At 44.6% G+C, this 12,122-nt stretch overlaps 1 protein-coding gene and 1 long non-coding RNA gene across 5 annotated transcripts in view; one reads left to right on the top strand and one right to left on the bottom strand.

Annotated features, from left to right (window-relative positions):
- LOC308592107 overlaps positions 1-10,474 on the bottom strand; it is a 57,214-nt gene extending 46,740 nt beyond the window's left edge. For all 4 annotated transcript variants that reach the window (XR_014010381.1, XR_014010382.1, XR_014010383.1 and 1 more), the window contains exon 1: positions 10,126-10,474. This is a non-coding gene — a long non-coding RNA (uncharacterized lncRNA). The remainder of the gene's footprint in view (positions 1-10,125) is intronic.
- The window catches only part of EXTL1 (exostosin like glycosyltransferase 1), a 62,175-nt gene that overhangs the window by 24,959 nt on the left and 25,094 nt on the right, over positions 1-12,122 (top strand). The gene's annotated exons all lie outside the window — the stretch shown is intronic.

The raw sequence follows: 12,122 nt of genomic DNA, 5'->3' as shown, positions 1-12,122 counted from the left end.
ATACCCATGAGCTTCTTCCTATCACTAGAACACACTGATGCAGATTCTTCTCACTTGCTGTACAAACCAGAGTTGAGCCAAAATGCCTCTCCCATCTTGCATCCCAGGGATAAGGAACCCTTTCACCTTGAGGGCCGCATCTCTCAGAGAGAACCTTCTGGGGGCCGCATTCCAGGGGTGAGCACACTGGTTTCCCCCAGTTCAATTTAACACCAGAAAGTACTAATGAGGATTGAGGTGGAACTGCAACCCAGTTTCTATCCCCCCCCCACAAAACCTACAGTCTTTTTGGGAAATGGTATGGTATTGTAAACTTCCCAAAGTCCAAGGTTCAGAACGTGATATACGGTGCATATTGTATGCTCACTTACCCGAGAGCAAGTTCTGTGGAATTCAGTGGGTCTTGCATCTAAGTAAGCATGCACAGGACTACAAAAGTCACGACCCTTTCCCTTTCTTAGGCTGCAATCCTACCCATGTCTACTCAGAAGTAGGTCCTATTAACTCAGTGGGGCTTTCTCCCAGGTAAGTGGATTGCAGCATCGTTGTTATATCCAGTGCTAGTCCTGCTCAGAACTGGACTACTGAAATTGCTAATGTAGGTCAGTGGGGCTACTCTGAGTAAAACATAGCTGGATGCAAGCCTTAGTGCTTAGGAATTGTCCTTATTTTCCTCTTTCTCTCTCTCCCCGCCCCTCCTCTTTTGTGGGTTTTTTTCACAGACTCTTCCCCTGACATAATCAGGTTTCAGCACTGACAGGGATCCATCCATCATGTACAACAAAGGAATTTGCCGGGTCAGAGAATCCCCACCTGAGTTAGCAAAACGCCATGTTCCCACTTCGCTTCTGTGACAAAATAATAAATAACGCCATTTCCCCAGTATTATGTTTTCTCCCCTTCAGCAATCTGCAATTTGTTTTTTATTTCTTTCAGAGGTGTGCAATCGTTTGCATGGCCATTAGAGTTTGATTTGGCTGTGATGGCCCTGGGGAAACCAGCGCCAACCGTACCCTAAGTGAGTGCAGAGAATAGGCTGATAAAGGGGTGCAGAGGTAGTGCATGGTGCTGTCCTTATGGGACTGCATTCTCGAAGACCTGGGAAGGGGTTAGATTAGATTGCATGTTCAAATGCTTCCCTAGGTAAACTTGACAATAACACAAGGTCTACAGGTGAAGGGCGGTATACCATGCTGATAGGGGCTGGTGGGAGTTGTAGTCCAACATCTGGAGGACACAGTGTTGGTTTCCACTGATTTACATAGAGGAGTGCTATAATTTTAAATTTTTGTTTATTAATTAAACTATTTCTGTACTCATTTCATTTCAAAACTACAAATTGGTGCATGATCCAAGTAGAGAAAAACAATAAAGCATTACTATAAAACACACATCGGGTAGCAAATTACAACCACAAAGTGATCTAGGTACCCCACTCCCTGAAGTACCACAGTCCCTTGCTTGCTTGTACAGTAAGCTTGAGGCTAAGCTACAGTAAGATACACAGGCTGGCTACATTCCCTGCGACTTTGGTCTTGACTTCTGTCACTCTTGCCCAAAATATGCCCTCCTTCCAGAAATGGGAGGGCACTAGGGATGGATGAATCTGTCAGTTTTGCTTCTCTATGTTTCTCAGTTTTTCCCAATATAAATTCAGTTCTCCACATTTCTGCAGATATTTTGGGGGGAAATCCTAATGAAAATTCATTCGCATTTTGGTGTGAATGTTTCCTTACAAACCGATTTTTGAATGTAGTTTCTTTAATGCACAAGCTTTTGCAAACAAGTTCCCCCTACCATAATGCATTTTTGTATGTTATCTTTGTCCCCCCCCCCTTCACATTCTGCCCTTATATTTCGGACCTCAGAAGCTTACAGGGAGGGCAGGTAATTAGTGATGATGATGATGACTAATGATGTTTGGTTGGGGAACTGCTCCCCACTCCTGTCCTAAGATGCTGTGAAGGTTGCCCTACATGCTCAGACGTCTGCCAGCACATGAGGGCCAGGGCATGACCCAGGGAGAGCGGCTGTAAATCGAAGATTGCACTCGGATGCCCTGCTGAGCCTCAGCTTTCTTGCAAGTGACCAGGATTTGCAGGGTCAAGTCAAGTATTTTAATTGTGGGTGGTGGGGAGAGAAGATCCGGTGCTTTTGAACATATGGCCACAGTATACAGTAGTATCACCTCCCTGCTGACCTCTGTCTTTCAGAGTATTTCCCCTGCAGAAAGTGGCTGGGGAAAGGACAGGTGTGTAGGCAGAGGGCTGAAGGTGGAGTGGCCCCCTTGCATATTCTCCAAAGCAATTTCAAATAGCGACTTCCCCCATGTTTCTCCACAAACCTGATGTTTTCTCATAGTTATTGGAAATGTTGTTTATATTTAATGCTCCCCTGCTCAGTGCCATTAATTCTGCGTTGCTATTAAATGATGAAAAGCAGTCAGAATTCACCTCTGAGGAAATGTTCTAATGACACAAATATGCCTGGTGGAATTAGGGATGGAGGAGAAATTTGATTTATTTTGCACTTAAAACTGAATCGACCTAATTTGCACCTTCTGAAACAAAACACGAATGGAAACACAGCCACCTTTCTAAATTTGCCCTTCTCCGAATTTTGTAATCCAGCCAAATGTGTATAGAAATGCACACACTAGGGCAAAGAGTGCATGAAACAGTGTACAAAAAATGTGTTATATTAGGAGAAAGGGTTTTCCACAAAAAGTGTGTATCAGGCAAAATGGCACACAGGCATTGTATATTATGAGAAATTTGTACTAAAATGCTGATGCATTTTCATGAGGACTTTTTCTTTTTCATTGCAAACTAATGCGGAGAACTGAACTTAAGATTGGAAAATACGGGAAATGGGGAGAAACTGAAACTGACAGCTTCACCCATCCCTACTGGGGAGATGATATGTGCAGACAAAGGCTTAGATGTGGAATGGTCCCCTTGCATTTCTCACAAGGCAACTGCAAACAGTGACACCTCCGCCCCATGTCTCTGCACAGACTGTTTCTTCGCTTCTGTCTCATGCACACACCTGCCCTGTAAGCTGCATCAATTCTGCTTTGTTATTAAATGATCAGAAGCAGCCATAGCTCACTGTTAGGAAAACAGTCTAATGGCACAAAGATACCTGATGGGATACTAGCTAAAGCGGTGCTTTGCAGCATAGGGGCAGCCATCCCTGCCCAAGAGTGTGGGGCACACTGGAGCACATGTCCTTTCCCCCATGTGCCTGTAAGTGTAGAAACAGTGAAAACGAGAACTGGCACTCACTTGGCTTCCATGACCCATTTTTATTTACTTTTGTATGCATTATTAACCCTCCTGGGTGTTCTGTAATCATAGTGCCACATTATATTGTTATGCCTACCCCACTTCTCCAAGCAGTGAGATGCTTTTGGGGGCAGAGAATAGTTTCTTTTCCTTTGGAAAGAGGTCCCTTGAGGTTTGTTGGTGCTTAGTAATATTTGGGTTGATTTACAGATATACTAGTTGAGTATGGATGGAAGCATCGGATAAGCTCTCCAGCAGATCACCCACATGCACTCCAGCTGGTACTATAAGATGCTGACAAAGCCAAACTCAACTCTCAGACCCCCCCCCTCTCAAATTTTTGTATTTTTTCACACAGAGACATTTAGATCACTTCATCCTTTGCTGGTGGGTGGGGAAGCGGATGTAGTTCCTAGTCTTCGAGAAAGGCCAGCTATCGAGAGCCATCAGCCAGTCTCACTAACTAAAGAGAAATACTTGGCAACTGTGCTAAGACCAAAGCAATTTCTAGCACTACTCCTAGATCCATTTGGCCCTCTCCTGCCCTGCTCCCAATCTTATAAGAATATATATAATTAGAATCCATTGCCCCACATTTTCCTCCATGGTGCCACTTTCTTTCTATGCACAGGTGATTCCCCTCTTCCTCTTTTCTCCACGATAAGTATTCAGACATGCAATCTTCCTCTGCATGAGTGCATAACTTAGTTGTATAAGAACACAAGAAATGTTCTGCTGTACCAGGACAAGGATCCAGGGGAATTCTGCTTCCAATAATTGCTGTCTATGTAGGCTCCCAGAAATTTGTATACAGGGCATGAAAGCAATGCATCCATTATTCAGAGAGATACACTGCTTCTCAGCGTGGAAGTTCCACTGAAGCAATTGTGACAAATAGCCACCAGTAATCCTCCATGAATTTGTCTAGTCCTTTTCTCTTAAAGCCACAGCCATCACTAGAACTTGTGGAAGATGCAGGGTTCTTGTTGTTTGGTCTGTCCTGCATCTACTGCAGGTCAGTTTCACAGCTGGTGACCCCATGCTCCATTACCATGGTGAGGCAGTTTCCTGGGTTGGCGGGTGGGGGTGGTCTGTGACAGCTGCTAGAAGAGCAATCGTATTTGGGCAGCAGCCCCACCCAATTTTCCAGAGTGAACTTTGCCTAACAGTGCAACTATTGTCAGGGGTTGATCTGTCAAAGGGGGGAAAGCTTTAAACGTCCCCCATTCACCTCCTCTTGCCCAAGGAACTGTATTAGCAAACAGGTTCCATCAAAGCACAAGTAAAGAGGGAGCCTTTGTACTTATGCTGCACTAAGAATATTTATAGGAATACTTTTACTATTACTAGTTGTTCAGAAGTTGGGTTCTGATTCGGATCAGCTAGCAGGATGAACACAAAATAGTAACAGTAAGGGTGGATCTGTGTCTACAAACACAGGCTGTAGCTGAGTAGGTGAGCAAACTCTGGCCCCAGTTCCCCCTTCCATCTGGCTTTGCCCCACCTGTCTCCTTGCATCCTCTCTCTTTTCCCACCTTGGGATCTTCACCTCAGTCCCAGCTTCCCCAAGTCTTGCTCTGCCTCTTGGCTGTACCTTCACCCTGCAGCCATGCTCATTTCTGTAGGTCCACATTCATTCATGACCTATCATGGCTTGAAACATGGTGGTCTTTGCCACTATTCTCAGTGGGACATTGGCTGCTGGGCATGCAAATAGGTCTGTGAGGGTTTGGTGCATAATAGCTTCTGACAAAGCTGCCATAGACTATGAAGCCCATGGTGCACAGTGACTGCTGGTGAAGTAGACACATATCCAAGAAGATTTGGGTCTTGCGTGACTTCGCAGATAGGAACAGATGGCTGTGCAAATAAGAGCAGATGGAACCTGCGGAGTAATGGGAATGTTTAAGCATGCTCCTAACTCCAGATTGCACTTTGAATTTTGCAGGATGGCATGTTTCACCCCAAATTCTACTTTGGTCAGAATTTGCAATAATTCTAAGTTTGACATTGACAATGCTGTGAAGCTAGAAAGGAAGACAGTAGACAAGCTTTTTTTAAAAAGAGAGAGAGAGAACAAAACAGTGCTCTTTTAGTATGCTGTTCCTCTGGGCCAGGAATCGGCAGGGAGAAGGGCTTTGGATGTTTGCATGCAGGTTCCCCAAATAAAGTGTGCTCCTTTATTTTTATTATATTTACACACCACCTTTCCTCCAAGGTGCTCAAGGTGGCGCCTGTGATTCCTCAGTTTATCCTCATAATCAACCATGTGAGGTGGGTCAGGCTGAGAGTGAGTGACTAGCCTGGGATCACCCATTGAGCTTCATGACTGAGTGAGGATTTGAACACTGGTCTCCCAGGTCTACACCACACTCCCTCTCAGCTTTCAGATGATACCCCTCCACCTGTCTGTCCCAACAAAGCAGTTCAGAAAAAGTGAGCAACAAAAGCAGTCAAAAAAGATTATCTGCCTACACTCATCACCTCTGCTCCCCATTGGGACCAGCTCTGTCTAAGCTCATTTACTGCCTTACTTTTTCACTTTGCAGCAATGTCATAATTACAGTTACTGCCAGATTCTGACCAAAATAGGATTTGGAGCGAAATATACAGTTCCACTAAAGCAAAAGCACATACTGAGCTGTGGGCATGCTTAAATATCCACATTACTCCTGCAGATTCCATCTGCTCTTAACTTGCACAACCATCTGCTCCTATCTGTAATTTGATACAGGCCCCAAATATTTTTGGGTATGTGAATTTTGCTTACGGTTCCTGTGCCTCATGGGTTTGGGTTTTGTAACCTGCAGTAAGCTATAAAGCCTCTACTTTGAGTGAAGTACATGGGAGCAAGAACAGAGGGTGGTAGTCAACTGAGTTTTACTCAGAGTAGACCCGTTGAAATCAATGAACATGAGTAAAACTTAAGTGGAATACCACCCAGAGAAAGCACTGGCAGCATGAAGAGGGTCTTGTAAAGGTAAATTGCTCTCATGGCAAAACATTAACACCAACAAGAATTTTGTTGGGTTGCCCCAGCCACTCTGGGCAGCTTCCAACAGATATAAAAACATAATAAAGCATTACACATTAAAAAACTTCCCTATAAAGGGCTGCCTTCAGTTGTCTTCTAAAGGTTATATAGTTACTTATCTCCTTGGCTCGGGGTTCAGATAATTCCATAGCCTCTAACATTTCTCTTATGAAAACAGGGACATCCTAAGGAAAAGCGGGACATTCCAAGATCAAATTAGAAACCAGAGCGGCTTCTGTAAATCTGGAGCTGGCCCTGAAAAATAGGGACACTTGGAGGGTCTAATGTCAATCAGCCTAAAGTGCCTGAGAGCACTCCCTTTATTCTAGAATTTGGGGGTGCCCAATAAAATTGCAGGAGATTCAGGACAGACAAAAGGATTTTCTCAGCTCATGCTTGCAGGTTTCCTACAGGCATTTGCTGGCTTCTGTGAGAACAGGATGCTGGACTTGATGGACCGCTGGCCTGATCCACCAGGCTCTATGCTCTTAGTTTGAGAATGTCTGCTCTCTCAGACCTGCCTCTGAGCAAAACTCCACCTTGTTGCATTGGTGCTTCTACAGCTAGCCAGAAGGAAGGTTTCACCACTTCCGCTCCTTTTCTGTACTTTCTGTTTTTAAGGAACAGTCAAACAAACAGCGGCCTACATCCTTGTAGTTTCCTTGGGGCCTGTGACGGTTGGGAAAGAATTTAGGTTCTTTTCAGGTCCTTTCCTATTCTGTGAAAATGCATGAAAAGTGAGGCCGGCCCAGCTACTTCTGTCCACAGCTACCTTTGCTCAACGAGACCTCAAATTAGGCCACAGATTATTACAAGTACAAGTCAGGGAAGGACACTCCTCAGGGATGTTGGGTCTTGCAGAAATCCCTCCTAGTCTTGCATGCTGATGGCAGGAGCAGCTGAGCTGTTTCTTCACAGAGATGGAGGTGAAATGTGTTTGGTCTGCATTTTAAGGCGAACCGATCTAATTTGTCAGGAATGGATTTAGATGTGGATCAGAACACAGCTGTCACACAGACTATACACTTCTCTGAATTATATGATGCAATTTCATTGGGGGAGGGTGCACAAAATGTATTTTTTGAGGATTTTTTTTGGGGGGGGGAATGTACTGAAAAGAAGGACATTTTAGGGGAAGCACACAGATAAAATGCAAGTTAAATGCATGCAGTTTAAATGTGGGGTTTTCATGCATTTTTTAAATCTGCAAAACATGGGATGGACCACAACTATAATCGAGTCTGTGACACAGTATGGAAAAAGGCTTATCTGTCCATACCTGTTTCTTCATTTATACTGGGTGCCATCAATATGAATCATTGTCTCTGTTTGAAAGGGCAGGGGTTGGGATGCAGAATGCATTCTGTTAAGCAAATATTGTAGTTGTGTGACAAGAGTATTAATTCCTCCTGGGCCTGAGAAGCTATGTTACAAAGTACTGTTGCATGCCACCCCAATCTCCGAGCAGTGTGAGATTCCAGGGGTTCCAGGTGGAATTAACCAGAGTTTGTGTTTCCTTTGGAATGAGGTTGAGTGCAGACAGTGGTGTCTTTACAATATAAGGTTTATTTACACATATCCACAGTTTGAGCCTACAATGGAGGTTTCACAGCATTAACGCAGCAAGAAGGATTTAAACAGAAACCAAGCATCGCTCTTGACTCTCTTGCTTCCTAGCTTGCTGTTTTGCTTCTGGCTCACATCACTCCACTCTCAGCTTTCAGCCTTCTTTTTCTAACTACCAACCAGTTGAGGGAGGAGCCCTCAACCCATTTTCTGCTTCTTTTATTCCCTTAATGGTCCCTTACCTAGGCAATTGCCTCACTAGGAAGCTAGCTTGGCTATTTCAGGAATCAGAAGGGAGACAAGGCATACAGACTACCTCTCCACCCAAAAAACCTCATAACACTTTGTCTGTGTGCGCGCGCCTCATTTTCACCATGTTCTCTGGCCTTGCCCACTTTGGCTTCTGGCCCCTCCTGCTTTACTAGAATACAGCCCCCAACAGGTCTCAACTGAGATAATGCACTGTGGTGGCCTTGCAATGTCTGTGTGAGTGAGCAGCAAGCAGGTGTCAAGAAGAGTGGTTAGTGAATGTCAGTGCCCTCTGACATGCTGAATTACGATTCAGCTGTCCAATATTCAAAAGATTATTAAAATCAACAGTAGCTAAAAATAAATAAAATGCACGTAACCTCTATATGCCTGGGTAGGCTTGCCTACGCAAAAATGTTTTAACTAGGTGTCATAAGAAAGCAGAGGGAAGGTGCCTGCCTGGTGTCAATAGGCAGGGGGTTCCAAAGTGTAGTGCAACTTTTGATCTAGTTTTACTGACGGACTGTGAGTATAAACAAAACTCAGGCACTAGTTATTAGAAACATCTTTGTATTCTTTATGGCGAGGGGAGAAGTCAGCTTACCACTGCCACTCCTTTTTTGTTGAATTGGTGGGGGCAAGATGAGGCCGGGATATATAACTGCTTTGACTCACTGACCAAAGGCAGAGGCCAAAGCATATTACCAGGCCAGGGTTTAAAGTTTTGTTTTCTAAAAAAAAATTTTATATTGCTGTACACTCCTCTTATATTTTTATGAAAGGGCGGTATATAAATACTTTTATAAATAACATAAATAAATGCTGCTGTTTATCACACACTGTCACACACATACAGTACTATGCTAAAATGTTTAGCAACTTTGCCTAGGGCCTTTGTGGGACAGGTTCAGCGCACAGTTCCTTAAAGGAGGGACTTTATTGATGGTCCTTTTCCCCAAACACAGGATGTTCCACGGAGCAAACACAGATTTCAGCCCCTTTTAGCAGGCTTGGAAAGGCTGTGAGCTGTTAGTGCCAGCCAACAAGCAAAGGAACTGCTCCAAAAGAAATATCGCGTCAGGCCTGCCAACTGTGGAGTGCTTTCGGGATCACTCTGGTGTGGTATGTCGGCCAAAGAACTGGCAGCTGTAGAGACTGCTGGATACCCGCCAACAGCTTGACGTTGGTTCTGCAAAGGGGCATTCTGGCCACAGAGACGTCTTTCTGCTCCTGCCCAGGGCTCCATTGGTACTGCCGTAAGGTCTGCCGGCAGTCACTTGCAACTTGCGCCATTTCTCAGGGCCATTTTTGTAGGTGTAGGTTTGTGACTCAAGAGAAACTCACGCTGCTTACATGTGTGTAAAGCCATCTTCACACCATACATTTAAGGCACTATCATACCACAGTCATGCCTCCACCCCAAGAATCCTGGGAACTGTAGTTTGTTAAGGGTGCTGAGAGCTGTTAGGCCTCCGATTTCCCTCAAAGAGCTACAATTCCCAGAGTTCTCTGGGAAAGCAAATTGGTTGTTAAAATTGCTATGAGAACAGGCGCTCTGTGGAGGGAATAGGGTTCTTCTAAAAAACCTTTTCAGGTGCCACACATTTCCCCTACCATTTTAACAAGCTAGGAGTTGGGGTGCAGATATCAGAATAGTTAACAGGGTGGTGGGCACTGTCTCCTACTTTACCGATGGCATCCTCTGTTTGAAGGCTGCTGGGCCTAAATCTGATTTACAGAGAAGGAACTCCTAAGAGGGGAGAGCAAGAGGGGCCTTGAAGTTGCCCATAATCTGTTAGCTGCACATAGAAAACAGGCCGAGAAGGCACCTGACCGTAGTCCTCCTCGCTGTGGTGAGATTAGGGATGGACTGGCCATTTTGGTCATGTACATCCCGATTGTACATGCTTCCATGTGGATTTTAAAAGGGGGGATCCTTAGGGTCTGTGTAGAAACGCAAATATAAAATAAAGAAACAGAAGTACTTACAAGGCAGTCCAAGGGCTCCAGCGCTGACTCAGTCCATTCTTAAAAAAACAACCTTTTGAACATCAGAAGTCATTTAGTCGCTCACAGCCTGAAGTGGCTAGTGTGGGGGCCTTTTTTGCTGCTGCATGCTTAAGGCAGGGCCACGTTCACACCATGCCTTTAAAGCAATCATAGACATTCATGACTCCCACAAAGCATTCTGGGAGCTGTGGTTTGTTAAGGGTGCTGAGAGTCGTTAGGGAGGCCTCCTATTCCCCTCACAGAGTTTTGATTCCCAGAGTTCAGAGTTCTGTGCAATCTGATTGATAACTGTGTTCTAATCCAGCTTTAAGTTTGGGAACTGTGAGTCAGGTCAGTTCACTTTAAGAACGTGCAAAGATCTTGCTGAATCAGTCCAGTGGCCTATTTAGTCCAGCATCCTGTTCTCACAATGGCCAACCAGATGCCCTTGGGAAGCTCACAAGATGGGCCTGAGCTCAACAGCACTCTCCCCTTCTGTGGTTTCCAGAGACTGGTGTTCAGAAACATATTGCCTCTAACAGTGGAGCTGTTTTTGACAAGTTTTGAAATCGAAAAATATGCAATTTTACACAATTTAAAGTTTGTGCAAAATTTTATTTCAGTTTTAGTATAAGTGATTTTTTAAAAAGAAGTAGAGAGAAATGTCAAAATGAGCTGAAGCTCTCTGTAAATGTGGACTAGACAAAATTCTCTTCCATCCCTCATTAAAGTGAAACAAGCCCACACACGCATGAACAGATCCTAAACCAGAAGCACAGTCAGAATAAGATGGTGGTCCAATGAATGTCGTCAGATTTGCTGCTAAGGAAACTATTGTGGCTTTTAAGAAACAACCCAAGATATGTACACAAGCAAACTAGATTTTGTACTATGCTATGAGACTGAAGACTGGTATAGGGTTTTTTGTTTTTTTTAAAGATCCATAGTTTTCTAAGGGTGAGACTGGGTGGGAATGGTTGGAGAACTTTATAACTCAACAATCTGTTCAGCCTTGCACTCCCCTCAGTGTTTTGTGTGCAAGGGGAGCTGACCTCCTCCTTGAAAGCCAAGAGTACTATTCCACGTGGCGCCGTGCCCCACACTGGCCCCTTTGTTCTTCCTGCCCCACTGTGCTGCTTGTTGGTGGAGCACAAGTTTGGAACACAAGATGGTGTGTCCAGAGCAAATGTAAATATTGGATTTTCCGCTGTGGTTACACAGGCAGCCTGCAGTGAATTTACCTCTCTCACTGTGAAGTTTGCACAGAGGCTTCTTTCATCTCTGGGTGTTTCATGGAGCATGGTGGTTGCTGCCAGGTTCCAGGCTTCCCAAAATCAGGCTGTGGTAGGAACCAGGAACATTCCCAACAGAGCCCTTTGTGCACTGGGGAAGATGTTTAGAAGACATTGACTTGCCCAACAGAAAGACTAGTTTCCTTGTTCTTCTTCCTGGTTTGAAGGGCTGATGAAGACTCCAGGTGAGTGGACTGCAGTGCAGGCCTCATCATCGGCCTGGATTTGTACATAGGGATCTAAAGCCACGGCTAACAGGGGATGATGACAGTATAATAATCCAGATCCTGAGAGTGCAACAACAACAGCATGGCCAGCTCAAGACTGAGATGAAAAACCCAAGCCCTGCAACCTGGCAGCTGCATGTGTGGTGTGACAGAGGTGTCTTACCAACACTGGTGTCGCTGCTGCTCACCTGTGTTTTCCGTGGCTTTTGTCTTGGTGGTTGTGAGGAATAAGAACGTGCTTTTTCAAAAGACTATAAGGTTGCAAACGGCTAAGTAATCACAGACTTGCTCATAGGGCGTACCTTTAGAAAAGCTTGTGGTTAGGATGCTCATAGATAAGGGCCTTTTGCAACCGAAATGCTGTTTATTGTATGCTTTGCTGATATGGAACTTGTTTACACCCACTAGTGGTTGGGATGTGGCTTTATCACTTGAGTCAATGTGTAAAAACATAAGAAACATGGACCAAAGGTAATCA

Source organism: Podarcis bocagei, assembly GCF_964188305.1.
Source record: "Podarcis bocagei genome assembly, chromosome: 7".
NCBI classification, from domain to species: Eukaryota; Metazoa; Chordata; class Lepidosauria; order Squamata; family Lacertidae; genus Podarcis; species Podarcis bocagei.
Note: the sequence above shows the minus strand (reverse complement) of the source record. Positions and strands in the feature narration are given on the sequence as shown.